Raw genomic sequence first — 25,530 nt, 5'->3', positions numbered from 1 at the left:
TCCTTAATGTAATTGCTTTCACATGCTCTTTTGGATTGGGTTCTATCTGAAATCATCTTAATCAGCTGTTCTATTTGATTCTCAAGCCCTTAAATTGATGCTTGCTAATTTTTAAGTCTAATTTCAGTATTTTGAAAACGAGTCTCCGCTACTGAGATAAATTTTGTCATCATCTCCTCAAGGTTCAGCTTTTTCTCTACCTGGTAAGGGTGTTTTTGAAGCCTGGAGAGGGTGGTGGTCTTTGATTTCCTTGGTCTCCCCATGAGAAATTTAGGTGGTTCCTCCAACCTGCATTGTAAGTGTTACTATAAGGATTATTTTTAGATTGAGGATTATTACCCATAAAGTTCATTTGCTCATTTTCCATGTTAAGGTCGTAGGATGGATAGTCTAAATTGCTTGTTCCACCTCTACTTGCATCACACTGCATTACTGGATGAACCTGTGAAGAACTGAGTAAACCATCAATTTTCCTAATCAAAGTTCTACCTGATTAGAAAGAATTGTAACTAAATCGATGTTAAAAACGTTGGTTGCTTTCGTCGGCTTTGTCCTCATGACTTGCCACTGATAACTATTCAGTGACATCTCTTCTATAAACTCATAAGCCTCTTCAGGTGTCTTATTGCTAATAGTCCCACCAGCAACTACGTCAATCATCTGTCCAGTCGAGGGATTCAAACCGATGTGGAAAGTTTGAACTTGAAGCCAAAGAGGTAACCCATGATGAGGGCACCTTCTTAGTAGATCCTTGTATCTCTCCCATGCATCATAGAGTGTTTCTAAATCCATCTGCACAAAAGAAGAAATGTCATCCCTTAGTTTAGTCGTTTTAGTCGTCAAAAAATATTTTAGTAAAAATTTTTCGATCAATTGTTCCCAAGTAGTGATTGACCCTCATGGTAACAAGTTTAACAACTGTTTAGCTTTGTTCCTTAATGAGAATGGAAACAACCGAAGGCGAATGGCATAGTCAAAAACGCCATTGATCTTAAAAGTGTCGCAGAATTCTAGAAAATTTGCTAAATGAGTGTTTGGATCTTCATCCTACAAACCATCAATCTGAACAAACTGTTGTGTCATTTGAATCATGTTAGGTTTCAGTTTAAAATTATTTGCAGCAACAACAGGCCTAACTATACTAGATTCAGTTCCTGTTAAAGTAGGTTTAGCATAATCATACATAGTACGAGGAGCAGGATTCTGATTTACTGGATTTGCAGCAACCACAGGAGGTAGCGGATTATTCTGATTTTCAGCTATCTCCTCAGTTGTGGTGTGAATATCATCCTCTTGCCCTTCCTCTATGTATTGTAGGCTTCGCCTTATTTCTCTTCAATTTCTGCGAGCTATGCTTTCAATCTCACTTTCGAAAAGTAGAGGTCCTGACGGGTTTCTTCTAGTCATAAACTATAAAAACTTGCCAGAAGTAAAGAAAATAAAATCTGGTAATTAAGAAAAATTAAAAACAAAATTAAATTGCAATAAAAATAAAAAAGGGCTAAAGTAAAAAAATTAAGCCTTCCTAATATCTTAGTCCCCAACAATGGCGCCAAAAACTTGATGGTCGTGAAACTAACTAAAAATTTAACTTAAGGCAAATGCACCTATCAAACAGTAGTATAGTTATGGTGAGACAGGAAATATCATATCTACGAGGACTAAAAGTACTAGTAATTACTATCTTCTTATCATCTAGCCTACAATTTAAGAGAATGTTTTATCTAAAACTAATTATCTAATTAACTAAGATTGTGACAGAGATTAAAGTTGAAAAATACTTTTTGGAAAATCGATGGAGAAGATAATACCCAAGGAAGAATTCACCTAGACTTCACTTATTGCCTTTGAGTTAGATCATTTATTCATTTGACTTAATCCGTAGAAATCCTTGATTTATGTTAATATCTCTTTCGAGACTAAAAACAACTAACTTTAGGTTGATTAATTGAAATCTCTTTCTAATTAAAACCCCTATTGTCGCATTAACTTGATCTATGGATTCCCTTATTAGATTTGACTCTAATCCAATAGATTTATATCATCCTATCTCTAGGATTACATGCAACTCTACTTAATTATGAATGCTCTACTCGTAAACAGGGACTTTTGCTCCACTGAATAAGCACATCAAAAACCTGAATTAATATCCTGGAATATTAAAGCAAGAGTTAAATTCACAATTAAGAATAAGAACAAGTATTTATCATATAACTTAAATAATAATAATGTAACACCCCAAACCCGAGACCATCGCCGGTGTCGGACCCGAGGGGTTAACAAGCCAAGTTCACATGTTTTTGCCCACCAATTTGACATTTCCAGTCAGGCTGGAAAACTGCGTCACTGTCGCCTTAAAAATCATATCTCGAGTTTCAAAACTCGGAAACTGGTTTCGTAAATTTTCCCTGAATTTAGACTCATATATCCATCCATGGATTTATTTCTAGGATTTTTGGTCGGGCCAATTGGTACAGTTTATTAGTTAAAGTTACCCATGTTACAGGGATCGACTGCTCTGACCTTCGCGCGGTATAACTTGAATATCTCTCTGTACAGGGCTTTAATGCTGGTGTCGTTTGTTTCTAATGAAACTAGACTCAAAATGGAATCTGTACATATAAGGTATATCTCCTAATTCTTTTGGATAATTTATAGTGAATTTTTAAAGTTGCGACAGGGAACCCAGAAACCATTCTGGCCCTGTCTCACAATAGCTTTAATATCTCTTAACCTGTAACTCCTATGACCATTTCGTTTCTTCCATATGAAAATAGACTCATCAAGGTTCATTTACATAGCTTATTCACTATTTAATTCCATTCCTATGAATTTTGGTGATTTTTCACATTCATGCCACTGCAGCTGGCAGCATCTGTTTTAAGATAGGACTTACCTATTTGGTAGTCTCCATGATTCAACTAGTCTTACCATACATAGGTTCATATATGATCATTTTAACCATGCCAATGGCTGATCATATGACCAACATTCCCATTTCCAAGCCATAGCCACATCATGACACAAAATATATACATACAACCCACAATTAGTCTAAGTTCATGCTTCCTTTTCGAGCCATTTTCGCATGGCCGTACATACTTACATTACAACATATTTAACAAACAAGGGTAGTCCTATACATGCCATCTCAAGTTCAACCAAAATTTATACCAAAATGGAGGCTTGATAGTGTGGATGACTTCGACTTCAACGATCCCAAATCCGATTGCTTGAGCGAAATCTAGAAAACCGAGAGCCAAAGCAACGGGTAAGCATTTTATGCTTAGTAAGTCTCAAGGAATATAATCAACTCTAATTACAGCAATACATTCACATAGCCAAATGCATCATTTCATTAATACACATTCTTACTTCATACTTCATCATTATATAAGTTCACAAAGCATCAATCAATTCAATAACTGAAATTCATTAGTCGATTGAGCGAATGTTGCTCAAACATGTCGACTTTCCAATGCACATATAACGTACCTTATCCTTTGGGCTTTCCGAGTGTACTAATTGAATTCATTACAGCAACCAACACTCACCTCCAGCCCAAGATTCTTCGGAATATAACCGGATATAATCACGTGCACAAATGCCTTGGTCTTAGCCGGATAGAATAATTCGCACGAATGCCTTGGTCTTAGCCGGATATAGCCACTAGCACATTTGCCTTGGTCTTAACCCGGATATAATTTCCAGCATAATTGTCTTCGGCTTAGCCCGATATCATTCAATTTCTCATGCACACATACATCAATAATCATTGGACATACATATTTCATTTTCGTTACTAAGGCTCAAACACAATTATAATCATTAGCATATTAGCCGCCGGGACTTAGCCCGGTGGAATTCAAATGCTCATACACACATAATCAATAATCATACACATCCATATTTCATCTCACATAATTCAAGTAAGGTCACTTCTTGAGGACTTACCTCGGATGTTGTCGAACGGCTTTTTCGGCTATTCGATCACCTTTTCCTTCCCCTTGTCCAATTGTGGCCCTCTTAGCTCTTGAGCTAATTCAAACAAATTCAATTTATTAAAACCTCATTGTGCTTGCTTATGGCGAATATGACAAGGATTTTAAATGGTCATATGGCCACTCTTTAGCTTGAATACACAATGGTCATGCACATTTTATACTACATCAAGCAATTCAATACAATTTATTTGAGCATCAAGGAAATGCTAAGGCCTTCAATAGGCTACCCAAGGCGAATATTCATGTACATGTTGAGGTCAATTTTGCACTTAATACCTCACAAAAACAGCATGCAATTTACTAATTAATGCTTTGCACATTGTATTTAAAACTTATAATATAGCATCAAGCACCTACATGTGTGCTAGGCGAATTGTGCTTGCAATTTCACAAGCATTCTTCCACATCTTCTTCTTTAAACCAATATATTCATCACTTAGTTCATAACCAAAACATAATGTGCAATCATATATATGCATATATGAGCATGGCGAATTTTCAAGGTGTCCATAGCCATCCAAAACACAAATTTTAACTAACATGCAAGAAGCATGAATCATGCTCAAGAATGCATCATGGCGAATATGACAATCATGCTCCTTTTCAACTTCAATCATGATAAAACAAGAGAAAACTCAAAATCTTACTCATGAGTAGAAAATCCATCATTGCATGCATCATCATCAAGCTTCACACTTAGCATGCAATGGCTTTATCACCATAACAACTTTGGCCAAATACCATTTCCATGGCATGACAAAGATTTGAGCCATGGCTAACATGCACATCAAGTTAGCAACCAAGTCATGCATAAAACTCCTAACACAACCTCATACATACCTTAATCTTGATGCAAACTTAGCCAAATCTCCTTCTAGATCTCTTCCAAACCAAGCATGAAGCAAAAATCCTCCCCCTTTTTCCTTAGTATTTTCGGCCAAGAAGTGAAAATGGATGAGCAAAATTTTTCTTTTCTTTCCTTAGGACATTCGCCAAGAGCTATGGTGAAGGATGAACATTTTTTTCTTTTTTTTTTATACTCTTATTTTATTATTTCTAACATGCACCACTAGCAAAACATGTTTAAGACATGTTTTCTTTTGCCCATATTCATCACCATGGCCGCCACTATAGTCAAATTTGGGGAATTTGACATGCAAGGACAACATTTCCTAGTGTGCATCAATAGGCCACTTCCACATTTGCCTATCTCAAATTCTAAATTTTCTCACACAAGTCCTTTCTAGTGAAATTCACCTTTATAACACTAAATCAATCATCAAAAAATGTCATACATGAATACTCACATATTATAGGCATCGAAATAAATTTTAAATTATTGTTATGCCTCGGTTTTGTGGTCCCGAAACCACATTCCGGCTAGGGTCTATTTTGGGCTGTCACAAATAAGACCCGTCTTAGGTTTTATCTCCCTTAGGTATTTAGGGAGTTTAGTTCATAATAATAATGGAAAACATCTCAAAGTTTGGAAAACAACAAAACATAAAGAAACCCAAAGAACTTCTAGGAAGTTGGATGGAATTCTTCAATCTTGATGTAGATCCTGCCTCTGACGTGATTCTGTTGGCTGTCCTTTAGTATTTTCTGCCTTCAACTCTCCATGTCCCCCCTAATCCTCTTTTAGGGTGTTTATATAGAATTTCGAATGCCCAAAATTAGCCTTTTCCAATAGAACTAGACTTGGGCTTGACAGGGACACGGCCGTGTGAAATTCTGACTTGGATTAATGTCGACATGGCCATGACACACGGGCATGTGGTCTACCCGTGTGTCACACACGGGTGTGTAGATCACCCGTGTGGAAGTTCCTAGGCCATGTGATACACTGATTTAGGCCCAATTTGCCTGTTTTTGGCCCGTTTCTCGCTCTTTTTGCTATCCTAAGCTTTCCCAAGTATAAAACATGAAATTAAAGGATTAGGAGATCAATTTCAATGAAACAAAGGAAAAATCATCCATAAATATGCCAAGCATGGGCTAAAAATATGTATATATTATGGTTTATCAGTCTGTAATCACATTCGTTCTTTCCAAGTGGTATACAATTGTCAAATCATAATCTTTCAACAATTCAAGTCATATACGCTATCTCAAAGTCAAATTTTTTTGCAACATCAGATACTTCAACTTTTTATAATCGGTGAATATATGACATTTTCACCAAATAAGTAATGTTTTCAGATTTCAACACAAAAACAATAGTTGTCAATTTTAGATCATGTATCGGGTAATTCTTTCCATATGGTTTTTAACTGTTTAAAAGTACAGGCTATTACTTTGCCTTACTGTATCAAAACACAGTCTAATCCTATTAAATAGTTCAGTACTGTAATAACAAATTCCTTACCCGATTCAGGCTGAACTAGAATTAATCAACAGAGCTTCCAACTGGTCAAAACTTTACTAACATTTGTCAATCCATTCAAATCTTACCACTTTTCTGTAATATAATGCAGCTATTTTAATTATTAACATTGAAGCTTTGAGTTTTTTTTTCCAAAACCACAATCATGAGATGGATTTTAAACCATAGTGCATTAATATGACTGACATTTCAATTGTATAGATAAAGCAACAGTTCAATATCAATAGTGTACCTCGAATTAGAAGAGGGAGAACTGAAAGTGGCCCTTATATTAACCAATGCAATAATTTAATTCTATAATCTGTAATCTCTGTTACCAAATTTCATGATCGAGTCAATATTTATAATGGTAATGAATCTAATTACCTCCAACCGATGAATATCTTTCACAGTTAAGCCATGTTTGAATAATAAAGGGATTGATGATGTCTCAGAGAAAATTTAGAAAGGTAATATCAAGTATACTCAGTAGAAAAAACTGTGATAAAGAAAATATAACTTGCACATTCGAAATTTAGGGCTTCAGTCAGTAGAAATAGAAAATAACATCATATGAATCTTATCCTCAAATCTTATATCAATCATGATGAATTAGAAAACCCAAGTAAGGTAGAGCGATACCGCTCATAAATCAACCTAACTTACAGAAATTTCATCTATCATGATTTACTAGGTTTTCAGTACGACAAATATTGCATATGAACATGAACAATTTCATATGCCTTTAAGAATAGCAGAACTTACAGAGTACCCAGGAGATGTGTAACACCCCGAACCCGAGACCGTCGCCGGAGTCGAACACGAGGTGTTAACAGGTTTCAAACCACTTATTGAGAATTTCCCAGACAAGCTGCCAATCTGTGTACTAGTCGCTTCAAAAATCATAACTTGAGTTTTACAACTCAAAAATCAGTTTCGTAATTTTTCCCTGAAACTAGACTCATATTTTCATCTACAGATTTTTTTCTAGAATTTTTGGTTGGGCCAATTAGTACAGTTTATTAGTTAAAGTCTCCCATGTTACAGGGGTCGACTACACTGACCTTCGTGTGTAACAACTCGAATAACTCCCTGTGCAGGGCTTCAATACTGATATCGTTTGTTTCTATAGAAACTAAACTCAAAGAGGAATTTATACATATATGGTATGACTCCTAATTATATCTGGTTAATTTATAATGAATTTTCAAAGTCGGAACAGGGAATCCAGAAACCATTCTGGCCCTGTTTCACGAGAACTTTAATATCTCTTAACATATAACTCATATGACCGTTTCGTTTCTTCCATATGAAAGTAGATTCATAAATTTAATTTATGTAATTTATTCACTATTTAATACCATTCCTACTATTTTTAGGGATTTTTCACATCCACATCACTGCTGCTGTCAGCATCTGCCTTTAAGGTAGGCTTTACCTATTTCATGATTTCCATGATTCAATTGGCCCTTTTTACATACATAGCACAAAGTGTGATCATGATTAACCATTCCAATGGCTAATCATTTCAAAACAATTCCATACCTCATAATGATCAACATACAAACGATTATGGTACTATGCTAAAAACGTATATAAGCCATTTTAGCATGGCCATCCAAGTTTACACAAAACCGAAAGGTACATGACCTTCAACAAAAGGGTAGTCCTATACATGCCATTTCAAAGTTCAACCAAAATTGTACCAAAATGGGGGCTTTGATAGTGTGGGAGACTTGACTTCCAAAATCCCGAGTCCGATAGCTGACGAGCCAAAATCTATAAACAAAGAAACAGAGAAAACGGAGTAAGCAATTTATGCTTAGTAAGTTTGAGCAAGAAATTCCAGCACAACAAAAGCATAGCATTCGTAAAGCTAACGGATAATTTCATATGCACAAATTCTCAATATCCTACTCATTTCACATTCCAACCCCTATGTTCATACATAAGGGATCATCTTAACCAAATACCGGAAACTCATTACTCGACTGAGCGAATATTATTCGAAGGGAATCAACTAATTCAAGCACATACGAACATACCTCATTGCTGGAATTTTTCAAGCGTATTAACTGAAAATTTTACAGCAAGATCGCTCATTCTCGAATCACGTACCTTCGGAATTTAACCGGATATAACGACTCGCTCAAATGCCTTCGGATGAAGCCGGTTATAGTGACTTCGCACGAATGCCTTGGGACTTAACCCGGGTTTAGTAACTTGCACAAATGCCTTGGGCTTAGCCGGATTTTTAACTCGCACGAATGCCTTGGATCCTAGTCGAGATATAGTCACTTAGCACAAAGCCTTGGGACATAGCCGGACATCATTTGAATAACCGAGCACAATTATCAATCAATTATGACACATTCGTATTTCATTTTCAATAGCAAAACTCAAACACAAGGCACTTTTCACACTTGCAATTTCGGCTCAATAGCCACACACAAAGAGCATGATTTTAATTTGCTTTAAACATGATCTAATCAATTCAGAATTTAAGCTCTATTACTCAAGAACTTACCTAGGATGTCGTCGAACGATTTCAATGGCTATTCGACCACTTTTTCCTTCCCTTTGTCGGATCTAGTTCCCCTTTGCTCTTGAGCTTAATTTAACAAATAAATCGATTTAATCATTTGAGCATTGAAAGAGGAATTCAAGGTACTTAGTCAATATATATACTCATTAGGCATCAAAGTCGCATATGTACGAAATCATGAATCGAACTCAACACATTAGTTAATATTCCTCTTAGCGAATTTTCTAAGCCAAGAATAGGCATCAATATGCTTGCCTCTAACCGAATGCATGCACACCAATTTCCCCTCATGTGGCGAATATGCATGTCCATGTTGAGGCCAATTATACACTTAATACCACACAAAACAGCATACATTTTACTAACTAACGCATTACATATCGTAGCTCAACACACATCTCTCATTTACTTCATAACCGAAACATCATCACAAGCAAATATACACCTTGAAATAGTATATATGTCATACCAATACATCATGTACAAACATATATACATATATATATGCTAGAGCCGAATCTCAAGTTGATTGTAACTAATCATGAACAAAATTTCAAAACACAAATCTTACTTTCCATGCAATGAGCATAAATCACACTTTTGGATGTACCATGGCGAATACATCACAACACCATAATTTTGGTCATGATTAAACAAAGAACTTGATGTCTTACTCAAAAATACTAAAAAGAAAGTCCAAGAGCCATCAATCCACCATCACATATACCATTAGCAAGCTTCATATTTAACATGCAATGGCATTAACACAAAATCCACCTTGGCCAAATACCATCCCCATGATATAACAAAGGTTTGAACCATGGGCTAACAAGAGCATCAAGCTATCCACTAAAACATGCATGAATCTCATGGCACAACCTCAAACATACCTTAATCTTGATGCAAGTATAGCCAAACCTCTTCCTAATCCTCTTCCAAACCAAGCATGAAGCAAAATTCCTCCCTTCCCCTCTAGTATTTTCGGTCAAGAGAGAATGAAAAATGGATGAACAATTTTCTTTTCTTTTCTCTTCCTCAATACACGGCAATGGGGGGGGGGGGTTCACTCACACACACATTTTTTTTCTTTCTTTATTACCCATACTTATTTGTTTATTGTTTCTCCCTAATGCACCAACAAAACATGTTTCATGACATGTTTAGCCCATACTCCCTTGTCATGGCCGCCACCTCCTATAAAAGAGGGATATTTGACATGCAAGGCCATTGTTTTGCATGCATGCTTTAATTAGTCATTACACATTCCCCCATCATACTTTCAAAGTTCTCTACTAGGTCCTTTCTAGTGAAATTCACATTTATAACTCTAAATTAAAGCATCAAAAATGTCACACATGAGTTAACACATATTATAGGCATCAAAATAAATATCAAATTATTTTTATGCCTCGGTTTTGTGGTCCCGAAACCACATTCCGACTAGGGTCGTTTTAAAGGTGTCACAACTCTCCCCACTTAAGAAATTTTCGTCCCGAAAATCTTACCGTAAATAGATTTGGGTATCGCTCTTTCATAGAGTTCTCGGGTTCCCAAGTAGCTTCTTCTATTTCGTGTTTGAGCCATAACACTTTCACTAGCGGAACCCTTTTGTTTCGCAACTCTTTTACTTCACGAGCTAGGATACGAATCGGTTCTTCTTCATAACTCATATCGGCTTGAATTTCAACCTCTGATGGACTAATTACGTGCGACGGATCAGATCTATAGCGTCGAAGCATTGAAACATGGAAGACGTTGTGAATCTTTTTGAGTTCGGGGCACAATCAAGCGATACATGGCCGGGCCAACTCATTCGGAGATTTCAGCGGCCCAATGAATCTCGGCTCAACTTGCCCTTACGGTAGAATCGAGTATCTTTTTCCAAGGCGAAACTTTAAGAAACACTTTATCTCCCACCTGATACTCAATGTCCTTTCGTTTCAAATCCGCGTACGATTTCTGACGATCTGTGGCCGCCTTTAGACTTTCACGGATTACCTTTACCTTCTGTTCAGCATCTTTAATCAAATCCACTCCGAAAATTTTGTTTTCACCGAGCTCGGTCCAAAACAATGGTGTACGACATTTATGCCCGTACAAAGCCTCGTTAGGCGCCATCTTAATACTTGATTAAAAACTATTGTTGTAAGCGAATTCAATCAAAGGTAAATACCGTTCCCATGAACCATCGAACTCGAGAATGCAACATCTCAACATATCCTCAAGTATCTGAATTATCCGCTCAGATTGACCATCGGTTTGAGGGTGAAAGGCGGTGCTGAAATGCAACTTGGTACCCAAAGCTTCTTGCAATTTCTTCCAAAATCGCGAGGTGAACCTCGGATCTCTATCCGACACAACAAAAATCGGTACCCCGTGTAATCTCACAATCTGAGAAACGTACAATTCAGCTAGTTTATCCAATGAAAAATCCGTACGCACAGGGATAAAGTGAGCCGACTTAGTTAGTCTATCAACAACAACCCAAATCGCATCCTTCTTACTTGCTGACAATGGCAGTCCGGACACAAAGTCCATTGTGACTCGATCCCATTTCCACTCGGGTATCGTGATCGGCTGAAGTAACCCTGAAGGCACTTGATGTTCCGTTTTCACTTGTTGACATATTAAACATCTCGAAACAAAGTCGGAGATGTCTCATTTCATACCACGCCACCAAAACTGACGTTTCAAATCGTTGTACATCTTCGTACTCCCCGGGTGGATTGCCATTCGGCTACAATGGGCTTCGTTGAGGATTATCGAAATAAGTTCCGAATTCTTTGGAACACACAGACGACTTCTGAACCTCAAACAATCGTCATCATCAATTTGAAACTCTGATTCCTCGTTCGGAACACACTCAGCCCGTTTTGCAACCAACTCATCGTCAACTTTCTGAGCTTCACGAATTTGATGAGTCAATAACGGTTTGGCCTTTAATTCGGCTATTAACACATTGTCGGGTAGAATAGACAAGTGTACATTCATAGCTCGTAAAGCAAACAGTGATTTTCGGCTTAAGGCGTCCGCAACCACATTAGCCTTTCCCGGGTGATAATCAATGACAAGCTCATAATCTTTTAACAACTCGAGCCATCATCTTTGTCGCAGATTTAAGTCTCTTTAAGTCATCAAATATTGAGACTTTTGTGATCTGAATACACATGGCACTTCTCACCAAATAAGTAATGTCGCCATATCTTTAAGGCGAATACGATGGCAGCCAATTCGAGATCATGGGTCGGATAATTTTTCTCATGTGGCTTTAATTGTCTCGACGCATAGGCCACAACTCGACCTTCTTGCATCAATACGCAACCTAACCCAAGTAGGAGGCGTCACTATAGATGACAAACTCTTTGCCGATTAAAGGCGTACTAGTCTTGGAGCTTCATCAAATGAGTTTTCAATTGATCGAAACTTTTTCGACACTTTTCGTCCATTCAAACTTGACATATATCAAGCGGTTTCGTCATGGGTGTGGCTATCATCGAGAATCCTTTTACAAATCGTCGGTAGTATGTAAGCAAGTCCCAAAAAGCTCGAACCTCGGTAATATTTCTGGAAGCTTCCAGTTAAGTATGGCTAAAATTTTACTCGAATCGACTCGAATACCATGCTGAGATACCACATGACCCAAGAAGCTAACCTCTCTTAACCGAACTCACACTTTTGAACTTAGTGTATAAGCGCTTATCCCGTAAAATTTGCAACACTAATCTCAGGTGCTCCGTATGTTCGGTCTCATCTCTTGAATAGACCAAGATGTCGTCAATGAACACAACTACGAACCAATCCAAGTACGGTCTGAGGATCCGATTCATCAAATCCATAAATACCGCCGGGGCATTAGTGAGCCCAAACGGCATCACTAAGAACTCGTAGTGACCATATCTCATTCTGAGGCAGTTTTGGGTATATCCGAATCTCGGATTCGCAACTGATAATAGCCCGATCTCAAATCTATTTTTGAGAACACCGAGGCTTCCTTCAGTTGATCGAACAAATCATCGTCTGTGATGGCGGATATTTGTTCTTTATCGTCACTTTATTAAGGCGACGATAGTCGATGCACAACCTAATGGTTCCGTCTTTCTTTTCACAAACAACACTGGTGCACCCCAAGGTGAAAAACTCGGGCGAGCAAAACCTCTATCCACCAACTCTTGCAACTGAGCTTTCAACTCCTTTAATTCCGTTGGTGCCATACGATACGGAGCTATCGAAATCGGTGTGGTCCCAGGTACAAGCTCAATACCAAATTCTATCTCCCGAACAGGTGGCAAACCTGGTAATTCTTCGGGAAAAACATCCGGGTAATCACAAACCACCGGCACAGATTCGGGTTTTATTTCTAATTCCTTATCATCAAGTACATACGCAAGGTATGCTTCGCACCCTTTTCTTACATATTTCTGGGCCAACATTGATGATATTACGTTGGCAACCCTTCAAGTCCGTAGACTCAATTGAATCATCTCGTTATTTGCACCTCAAATCAATAGTCTTGTTTTGCAATTCACAACCGCATCATGCATGGTCAACCAATCTAAACCGAGGATAACATCAAATTAAGTCAAGCGGCAAGCGACATCAAGTCCGCCGGAAAACAGAACCTCGAATTACTAGGGGCATTTCTTACACACTTTGTCGACGAGCACGTAACGACCCAAGGGATTTGACACCGAATTACAAACTCGAGAGACTCAATAGGTAAAGTCTTCTTTGGATGCTAAGGTTTCGCATATATAAGAATGAGTAGAACCGGGGTCAATCAAAGCAATCACATTAGTATCAAAAGAGTGAAAGTACCGTAATAACATCCGGCGAGGAAGTATCCTCGGCGTGCGCAGATAGCATAAGCCCTAGCGAGCGCGAGCCTCGGATCTGGTTGTAGCATCTCTAGATCCTCTCTGACCACCACTAGCATTGCCCGTATTTCCAGATGGTCTACCTCGAGCAGTGATAGCACCCGGTTTTCCACTCTGATTTGTATTCATTGAGGCAACCTCGGGCAATCTTTAATAAAGTGGTCGACCGATCCGCACTTGTAACAGAACAGTCACGGAACCTACAGACTTCCGGAATGCCATTTGCCACAATCTCGACACTGCTCGTCTCGACATTCATTCCCAACACCGGCGGCATCAAGTGCCTCGTGTACCCATTGGGGTCGATCACGATCTCGTCTAAAAGGCCGAAGTGCCTCTAGACCGGCCCACATCATCTCTAAATTTCTTCGATGCATGTTGAAGAGACTTTCCCGAGGATCTTTTACGAAACTCTCCAGTTCCCACATCAACTTTTTGTTTTTCTTTTCTAAGCTCTTCGGCTTTACAAGCTCGCTCGACAAGTACTACGAACTCTCGTATTTCAAGAATTCCAACGAACATTTTTATGTCCTCATTCAGCCCATCCTCGAAGCGTTTGCACATAACAGCCTCGGACGAAACACATTCCCGAGCGTATCTACTAAGTCTAACAAATTTTCGCTCGTAATCAATAACTGACATAGAACCTTGCTTAAGCTCAAGAAATTCCTTCCGTTTTTGATCAACAAATCTCTGACTGATATACTTTTTCCGAAACTCCGTTTGGAAAAACTCCCAAGTTACTTGCTCTCGAGGCACAACAGAAGTCAGAGTGCTCCACCAATAGTAGGCAGAATCACGTAGCAAGGAGATAGCACACTTTAGGCATTCATCGGGTGTACAAGATAGCTCATCGAGTACCCGGATAGTGTTGTCCAACCAAAATTCAGCTTGCTCGGTATCGTCGCTATCCGTAGCTTTAAATTCAGTAGCCCCATGTTTTCGGATTCTGTCAACTGGGGGCTTATTGGACCTTATTTGGTCAGTTACCGGAGGCATTGTAGGTGCGGGGGTCGTAATAGCCGGGAATGGAGGTTGTGGAACAGCCATGTTAGTTCGAATGTATTGGTTAAACCAATCATTCATCACGCTATAGAAAGCTTGCCTAGCCTCATCATTCGGATTGCTAGCAACAGGTTGAGAGTCCGCCGGTGTTGTCCCTTGTGCGGGAGCAGGCGCCACACTCTCCACATCATCAGCTATCGCTCGGTTGGGATCGGGATCCATTACTATAAATAAACACAAATTCGAACGTCAGAAATCACCACACTATCAAATAATCACATAAAATGGCATGTATAGCTAGACCCAAACGCATTACGGTAGTCCTAGAATCGACTAAACCGTAGCTCTGATACCAATAAAATTGTAACACCCCGAACCCGAGACCGTCGCCGGAGTCGAACACGAGGTGTTAACAGGCTTCAAACCACTTATTGAGAATTTCCCAGACAAGCTGCCAATCTGCGTACTAGTCGCTTCAAAAATCATAACTTGAGTTTTACAACTCGAAAATCAGTTTCGTAATTTTTCCCTGAAACTAGACTCATATGTCCATCTACAGATTTTTTTGTAGAATTTTTGGTCGAGCCAATTAGTACAGTTTATTAGTTAAAGTCTCCCATGTTACAGGGGTCGACTACACTGACCTTCGTGCGTTACAACTCAAATAACTCCATGTGCAGGGCTTCAATACTGATGCCGTTTGTTTATATAGAAACTAGACTCAAAGAGGAATTTATAAATATATGGTATGACTCCTAATTATCTCTGGTTAATTTATAATGAATTTTCAAAGTCGGAACAGGGAATCCAGAAACCATTCTGGCCCTGTTTCACGAGAACTTTAATATCTCTTAACATATAACTCATATGACCGTTTCGTTTCTTCCATATGAAAGTAGATTCATAAAGTTAATTTACATAATTTATTCACTATTTAATACCATTCCTACTATTTTTAGTGATTTTTCACATCCACATCACTGCTGCTGTCAGCATCTGCCTTTAAGGTAGGCTTTACCTATTTCATGATTTCCATGATTCAATTGGCCCTTTTTACATACATAGCACAAAGTGTGATCATGATTAACCATTCCAATGGCTAATCGTTTCAAAACAATTCCATACCTCATAATGATCAATGTAACACCCCGTACCCGAGTCCGCTGCCGGAGTCGGACACGAGGGGTTAACGGCTTAAACAATTCACTTTCACAGTCCATTTTAAAAAAAAAAATTTCCAGGCAGTTGGCTAACTGCATATCTGTCACTTTAAAAATCATATCTTGAGTTCCACAACTCAAAAATCAGATTCATAATTTTTTCCCGAAACTAGACTCATATATCCATCTACAGATTTTTTTCTAGAATTTTTGGTCGGCCCAATTAGTGCAGTTTATTAGTTAAAGCCTTCCCTGTTACAGGGTGCGACTACACTGACCTTCATGCGTTACGATTTGGATATCTCCCTGTACAGGTCTTCAATACTGATGCCGTTTGTTTCTATAGAAACTAGACTCAAAGAGGAATCTATACATATATGGCATGACTCCTAATTATCTCTGGTTAATTTACAATGAATTTCCAAAGTCGGAACAGAGAATCCAGAAACCGTTCTGGCCCTGTTTTACGAAAACCTAAATATCTCTTAACATACAACTCATATGACCATTTCGTTTCTTCCATATGAAAGTATATTCATCAAGGTTCATTTACATAATTTATTCGCTATTTAATTCCATTCCTACTATTTTTAGAGATTTTTCACATTCACATCACTGCTGCTGCCAGCATTTATTTTTGAGGTAAACTTTACCTATTTCATGATCCTCCATGGATCAACTAGAGTTTGTCATACATATACCAAAAATGATCATGAATAACCATTCCCATGACTAACCGTTACCAACATTTCCATACTTCTTGATGGACGACATACAAAATGATTACAGTGCTATGATCAAAGTATACTTAAAGCCATTTTCGCATGGCTTATATACATTAACCAGAATATCCCCCCTCGCTACTAGTCTATTCTATACATGCCATAAGATATTCCAAAACATAGCAGTACCAAGCAAAGTGGATAGTGATAGTGTGACTAGTTGCTGACGATCCCCGAGCACTGTAGCTTCCAATTGAGATCTATAAAACAGAGGAAACAAAGTACACGGAGTAAGCATTACAATGCTTAGTAAGTTTCAACCAGTGCCAACAGATAACAATCAAGTTATAACATAGTTGTTCGTATTTTATTTCACTCTTCCTTGGGCATACCACCCTTTACCCAAATATGCACATCTCATCATAATCATAGGAATAGTCTCATAGATTGCTCTCGTATACATCACATAACTACCTTATGGTTTGGTTTAAATCAAGCTCACATATAAACTTGGAGTACATACTGTTTGACCTTTCGCATTGCGTATTTTTATAAGCAATTCTTATAAAAGAAGTCTTACCGGTCATAATCTCCACACGTAGTCATCGGGTCTTACCGGTCATAATCTCCACACGTAGTCATCGGGTCTCGCGGGAACATATTCCAAGTTTCATGTACATTTAATCACATGTTACAACATTCACATTAGCCATTCGGCTTTACCACATATGCATATCACACATATATTTTACATTGGCCATTAGGCCTCATCACATATACATACACTTTCACATTCACCACATCGGCCATTAGGCCTCATCACATATCGTACACTTTCACATTCACCACATCGGCCATTAGGCCTTATCACACATATATGTATATCATACATATTTCATATTTTCTTGTACATCAATTGCAGCAATAGCTTATAAGCAACTCAAATAGTTTCATCAAAGTTTACAACAAAATCACATATTCACTACAAGCACTTTTTCTGACCAACAGTCATTAAGTTGTTTATAACTGGAGCTACAAAACTCAAAATCAATTGCCGTCAATTTTCCCGAATGCAGACTCATGTATCTTTCACCCATAAAATTTTCAGAATTTTAGGTTTGGCCAATCAATACCAGATTTTTCTTAAAGTTTCCCTGTTTCACTGTTTGACTAATCTGACCACTCTTCGCTACGAATCGAATTTTTAATTGTACAGAATTCATAATGTGTTCTATTTGATTCCATTTGAAACTAGACTCATTAAGGAGTCTAAGCATATAAATCTTATCTTATAACCATTTTTGTACAAATTATAATGATTTTCCAAAAACAAATCAGGGAATTTCGGAGTCAATCCGACACTGTCTCGCACAACTTTAAATATCTCTTTATAGAAAATTTCTTTGCTTCCACAGTCTCTTTTATAAGAAACTAGACCAACTAAGCTTTGATTACATATTTTACTCAGCCTATAATTCCACACCGACAATTTATAGTGATTTTCTAAAATCACATTACTGCTACTGTTCAAGCAAATTATCACAATTTGCTCTTAAATTTCCAAGTCCAAACACTTATGAACTTACCATTTGGGTTTAAGACATATCATGGCCACATCATATCTTATTAAATCAACTCATTATGTCCTATTATGATTGAATTTACTCAACGTTTAATCACTTAAAACTTACAAAGGAATCAAACTCATATACTTAATAACTTACCTCGGGAATTGCCGAACGGTTACAAATCGACTATTCGGTTAGGTAGCTTGTTCTCTTTTTTCCGAATTAGACTCCCTAAGCTCTTGAGCTTGCATAAACAAATTTAATCTATTACCAACCAATTATACAAACTCATGGCCGAATATAACAAGAAGACTACTAGATTCTACTAGCCACTCATTGCTCTATTATTAACCTTACTTAATTATAAACGCATTCGGCAATTTGATAATTAAGTTCATTTCATGGTATCATAACTCAACATTTATCAATATATCATTAACAAAATATGCTCACAAATTCACTCCCAATCACATCTCAAAATTCAGCAAGCTTAGAACTCATTTAATAATTAAATTCGGTAGCTTAACCACTTTGCTAACTACTTATGCATATAAGACTAATTTTTCATACTCGTCAACTTGAACCTAAAACAATAGCCGAATGCTCACGTACATATTATCTATTATTTCCATCACATAAATCATGCCATAAAACACTTTTAAAACAACTCACCATCATAGCCAAATATACATTTAATGAACATTACTCCTTTACCAAAGCTACTAATAACTATCACAAATACAAAACATATCAATATGTCAAACTCATTACCTCACCTATTTAGTCAAGCCGAATAATAGAATCACTCACACTTAATCCATCCCATTATCTAATTTTTTTCTCCAAAATGAACTAACCATAATACCGATTGTATATTATACCTAGCATTTCTCATTACCAAATCACAAAACCAAACACCACAAGCATATTTACCATAAAACATATCTCCAAAATAGTTGAAAACACAAACAATAAACACAAACATTGGCATTATGCTCAAATCACCATAAGAAATCTCAACTTTCTTGACATTACCAAGAGTGCATCCACAACTTAACTTAGCATATTACAAAGCCAAATCAACAAATTCAAAGCTTACCTCCTAATAGCTAAAGATGAAGGCGAATTGCTCTAGGTAAGTTTTCCTTCCTTTCATCTTTGTTTGGTTAGAGAGTGGCATGAGAAGAAGATGAGCACCATCCTCCTTCTTCTCTTTTCAATTCGCCAAAGAGAACCGATTTCCTCTTTTAGCCTTCTACTTGAAAATTTCAACTTAGAAGCAAACAAATTCCATGGTTTTCCACTACATGCAGCCGGCCTATCTTCTCTAGCTTCCTTTGCAAGAGACAAGGAAGCAAGATAGAGAATGAAAGTTGGAGTCTTTCTTTCTTCCATTCACGGCAAGGGGGGGGGGAGACAACTTTGGTTTCTCCTCCCACTCCCTTCTTTATTTATTATTCTTCCCAAACCTTTTTAACATAATAAGTCTACAATATGCCTTACCCCATAGCATGGCCGGCCACCATTTAGATTTTTGGCTAATTTGACATGCAAGTCCCTCATGTCAATAATTCATGCATTATTTGGCCACTTTAAATTTCACCTATCACATTTTCAAGTCCTATCACATGGGTCCTTTCTTATAAATTAGCACCTAATTGATAAAATCAAGGCACGAAATATTCACACATACAAATCCCACATATAATAAGCGAGAATATAACATCTAATTATTTTTGTGACCCGTTTTGTGGTCCGAAACCACTTTCCGACTAGGGTCACATTAGGGTGTCACAACTCTCCCCACATAAAAATTTTCGTCCCGAAAATTTCTACCGATGCATAGTTTAGAATAGCGTCCTCTTATTGAATTATATTCATATAAACATTAGCTCATTGATAGCAATTGTAATTCATTATTGATTTCACATCGATCTATAAAATCATTTTCCTATCTCAAAACAAATACATAAACATTTCTACAAGTATGCACATATATCTCATTTCCTTGATTTCATAAGCAATAATCACTTAATTTAATTCACAATTGCATTTCAAACACATATCAAGCACATACTAACATGTATAATTCACATCATCCACCCACATATTTGTAACCCACATTTTCATCCATGTATAAGTCGTAACTTGGCGAAAATACACATATACTCAAACATCCCAATAATTATCCTTTATAACTCCATCGTATCTCAATATTCAACTTCCACACACCTGAACATTTGATTCATTCAGCACATACGAACATACCTCGTTGCTGAAATTTTTGCAAGCGTATTAGCTGAAATTTTTACACAAGATTGCTCATTTCGAATCACGTACCTTGAGTTTAACCGGATATAGCGACTCGCTCGATTGTTCTCGGGACATAGCCGGTTATAGTGATTTGCACAATTGCCTTGAGAATTAGCCCGGATTTAGTAACTTAGCACAAACGCCGGGACTTAGCCGGATACCATTCAAATAACCAAGCACATATATCAACCAATCAATACACATTCTTATTACATTTTCATTACCAAAGCTCAAACACAAGACACTCATCATATTTACAATTTCGGCTCAATAGCCACACACCAAGAGCATGATTTCGATTTGCTTAAAACATGATCTAATCCAATCATAAGTTAAGCTCTATTCACTCAAGAACTTACTTCACATTACCAACCCTTATGTTCATACACATAAGATCAACTTAGCCAAAGGCGGTAGCTCGTTTATCAAGCGGCGAATACTTACTTGTAAGGGCTCAACTAATTCAAGCACATATAGCTCTTACAATGCCATATCCTAGATATGGTCTTACATATTCTCACATCTCGAGCCGATGCCATGTCCTGCATGGTCTTACACATTATCTCAAATCAATGCCTTCGTCCCTGCAGCGAGGTCTTACATGAGTCTCATTTCACACACTTAGTGCTCTGTTGAAAAACTTCGTACACACGATTGCCTCAATTATCGATCTCGCACACATAGTGCCTCAATTCGATTTCGCACACATAGTGCCTCGACATCGATCTCGCACACACGGTGCCTCGACATCGATCTCGCACACGATTGCCTCGACATCGATCTCGCACACACGGTGCCTCGACATCGATCTCGCACACACATTGCCTCGATTCGATCTCGCACACGATTGCCTCGATCGATCTCGCACACACGATTGCCTCGATTCGATCTCGCACACGATTGCCTCGATTCTTGGTCTCGCACACATAGTGCTCGGTTAACGAATTTGCACACACGGTGCCTCTAATCATTCGCACACGTAATGCCCATATTCATTCGTTATTACCCATTGAAAGGACTTAACCAAGTCTATAAAACATCTTATATGTACACTTTTAAACATATCATCTCATTTAAGTTTGAATTCGTATAGAAATGAACACTTAAATTTTGCTCAAATTACAAACACGAAGCCTACTAGGCACGAAGGCCCGAATACACGTCACTAGTATGATTGCTCTTCGGAACTTAGTCCGGATACATCACTCTCAATTCCCATGTACATATACACATATAGCAATACACATTTGTATATCATTTACATTACTTGAATACAAACACAACATGCTTATCGACCACTCAACTTCCAGTTCCATAGCCACATACAAAAATCACATTTATAGTCATAACACTCTTTCAAAATTGCATCACCTATACCCTTAATTCAATCCAAATCAAAATTCAAATACGAGTACATGATACGTGCACTGATCAACTTAATAATTTAGGCGTATCTAAGTGAAGTTATATCACAAATTCTCATAGTCGAAGCTTTGCTGTTTCGATCGGGATCAAGATTCATTACAATACAGACAACCACATTTTAATAGTCAAAAATCATCACACTATCATTTTATCACTTTATGGCATGTATAAATAGACTCACGCGTGCTACGTTAGTCCTAGAATCGACTAAACCGTAGCTCTGATACCAATAAAATTGTAACACCCGCACCGAGTCCGCTGCGAGTCGGACACGAGGTTAACGGCTTAAACCATTCACTTTCACGGTCCATTTTAAAAAAAATTTCCAGGCAGTTGGCTAACTGCGTATCTGTCACTTTAAAAAAATCATATCTTGAGTTCCACAACTCAAAAATCAGATTCATAATTTTTCCCCGAAACTAGACTCATATATCCATCTACAGATTTTTTCTAGAATTTTGGTCGGGCCAATTAGTGCAGTTTATTAGTTAAATCCTCCCTGTTACAGGGTGCGACTACACTGACCTTCATGCGTTACGATTTGGATATCTCCCTGTACAGGGCTTCAATACTGATGCCGTTTGTTTCTATAGAAACTAGACTCAAAGAGGAATCTATACATATATGGCATGACTCCTAATTATCTCTGGTTAATTTACAATGAATTTCCAAAGTCGGAACAGAGAATCCAGAAACCGTTCTGGCCCTGTTTCACGAAAACCTAAATATCTCTTAACATACAACTCATATGACCGTTTCGTTTCTTCCATATGAAAGTATATTCATCAAGGTTCATTTACATAATTTATTCGCTATTTAATTCCATTCCTACTATTTTTAGAGATTTTCACATTCACATCACTGCTGCTGCCAGCATTTATTTTGAGGTAAACTTTACCTATTTCATGATCCTCCATGGATCAACTAGAGTTTGTCATACATATACCAAAATGATCATGAATAACCATTCCCATGACTAACCGTTACCAACATTTCCATACTTCTTGATGGACGACATACAAAATGATTACAGTGCTATGATCAAAGTATACTTAAAGCCATTTTCGCATGGCTTATATACATTAACAGAATATCCCCTCGCTACTAGTCTATTCTATACATGCCATAAGATATTCCAAAACATAGCAGTACCAAAGCGGTGGATAGTGATAGTGTGACTAGTTCGATTGACGATCCCCGAGCCTGTAGCTTCCAATTGAGATCTATAAAATAGAGGAAACAAAGTACACGGAGTAAGCATTACAATGCTTAGTAAGTTTCAAGCAGTGCACAGATAACAATCAAGTTATAACATAGTTGTTCGTATTTTTATTTCACTCTTCCTTGGGCATACCACCCCTTTACCCAAATATGCACATCTCATCATAATCATAGGAATAGTCTCATAGATTGCTCTCGTATACATCACATAACTACCTTATGGTTTGGTTTAAATCAAGCTCACATATAAACTTGGAGTACATACCTGTTTGACCTTTCGCATTGCGTATTTTTATAAGCAATTCTTATAAAAGAAGTCTTACCCGGTCATAATCTCCACACGTAGTCATCGGGTCTTACCGGTCATAATCTCCACACGTAGTCATCGGGTCTCGCCGGAACATATTCAAGTTTCATGTACATTTAATCACATGTTACAACATTCACATTAGCCATTCGGCTTTACCACATATGCATATCACACATATATTTTACATTGGCCATTAGGCCTCATCACATATACATACACTTTCACATTCACCACATCGGCCATTAGGCCTCATCACATATCGTACACTTTCACATTCACCACATCGGCCATTAGGCCTTATCACACATATATGTATATCATACATATTTCATATTTTTCTTGTACATCAATTGCAGCAATAGCTTATAAGCAACTCAAATAGTTTCATCAAAGTTTACAACAAAATCACATATTCACTACAAGCACTTTTTCTGACCAACAGTCATTAAGTTGTTTATAACTGGAGCTACAAAACTCAAAATCAATTGCCGTCAATTTTCCCGAATGTAGACTCATGTATCTTTCACCCATAAAATTTTCAGAATTTTAGGTTTGGCCAATCAATACCAGATTTTTCTTAAAGTTTCCCCTGTTTCACTGTTTGACTAATCTGACCACTCTTCGCTACGAATCGAATTTTATATTGTACAGAATTCATAATGTGTTCTATTTGATTCCATTTGAAACTAGACTCATTAAGGAGTCTAAGCATATAAATCTTATCTTATAACCATTTTTGTACAAATTATAATGATTTTCCAAAAACAAATCAGGGAATTTCGGAGTCAATCCGACACTGTCTCGCACAACTTTAAATATCTCTTTATAGAAAATTTCTTTGCTTCCACAGTCTCTTTTATAAGAAACTAGACCAACTAAGCTTTGATTACATATTTTACTCAGCCTATAATTCCACACCGACAATTTATAGTGATTTTCTAAAATCACATTACTGCTACTGTTCAAGCAAATTATCACAATTTGCTCTTAAATTTCCAAGTCCAAACACTTATGAACTTACCATTTGGGTTTAAGACATATCATGGCCACATCATATCTTATTAAATCAACTCATTATGTCCTATTATGATTGAATTTATTCAACGTTTAATCACTTAAAACTTACAAAGGAATCAAACTCATATACTTAATAACTTACCTCGGGAATTGCCGAACGGTTACAAATCGACTATTCGGTTAGGTAGCTTGTTCTCTTTTTCCGAATTAGACTCCCTAAGCTCTTGAGCTTGCATAAACAAATTTAATCTATTACCAACCAATTATACAAACTCATGGCCGAATATAACAAGAAGACTACTAGATTCTACTAGCCACTCATTGCTCTATTATTAACCTTACTTAATTATAAACGCATTCGGCAATTTGATAATTAAGTTCATTTCATGGTATCATAACTCAACATTTATCAATATATCATTAAAAAATATGCTCATGTCAAATTCACTCCCAATCACATCTCAAAATTCAGCAAGCTTAGAACTCATTTAATAATTAAATTCGGTAGCTTAACCACTTTGCTAACTACTTATGCATATAAGACTAATTTTTCATACTCGTCAACTTGAACCTAAAACAATAGCCGAATGCTCACGTACATATTATCTATTATTTCCATCACATAAATCATGCCATAAAACACTTTTAAAACAACTCACCATCATAGCCAAATATACATTTAATGAACATTACTCCTTTACCAAAGCTACTAATAACTATCACAAATACAAAACATATCAATATGTCAAACTCATTACCTCACCTATTTAGTCAAGCTGAATAATAGAATCACTCACACTTAATCCATCCCATTATCTAATTTTTTTTTCTCCAAAATGAACTAACCATAATACCGATTGTATATTATACCTAGCATTTCTCATTACCAAATCACAAAACCAAACACCACAAGCATATTTACCATAAAACATATCTCCAAAATAGTTGAAAAGACAAACAATAAACACAAACATTGGCATTATGCTCAAATCACCATAAGA

The 25,530-nt window shown here is 37.2% G+C and overlaps 1 non-coding gene across 1 annotated transcript; it reads left to right on the top strand.

The window, feature by feature from the left end:
• The first annotated feature begins 718 nt into the window (after positions 1–718).
• On the top strand, positions 719–825 carry LOC128292186 (small nucleolar RNA R71). Its single transcript, XR_008282171.1, has one exon. It is a non-coding gene; the product is annotated as a small nucleolar RNA R71 (small nucleolar RNA).
• The last annotated feature ends 24,705 nt before the right edge of the window (positions 826–25,530 follow it).

This window comes from Gossypium arboreum, chromosome 4 (genome assembly GCF_025698485.1).
Source record: "Gossypium arboreum isolate Shixiya-1 chromosome 4, ASM2569848v2, whole genome shotgun sequence".
Taxonomy (NCBI): Eukaryota; Viridiplantae; Streptophyta; class Magnoliopsida; order Malvales; family Malvaceae; genus Gossypium; species Gossypium arboreum.
Note: the sequence above shows the minus strand (reverse complement) of the source record. Positions and strands in the feature narration are given on the sequence as shown.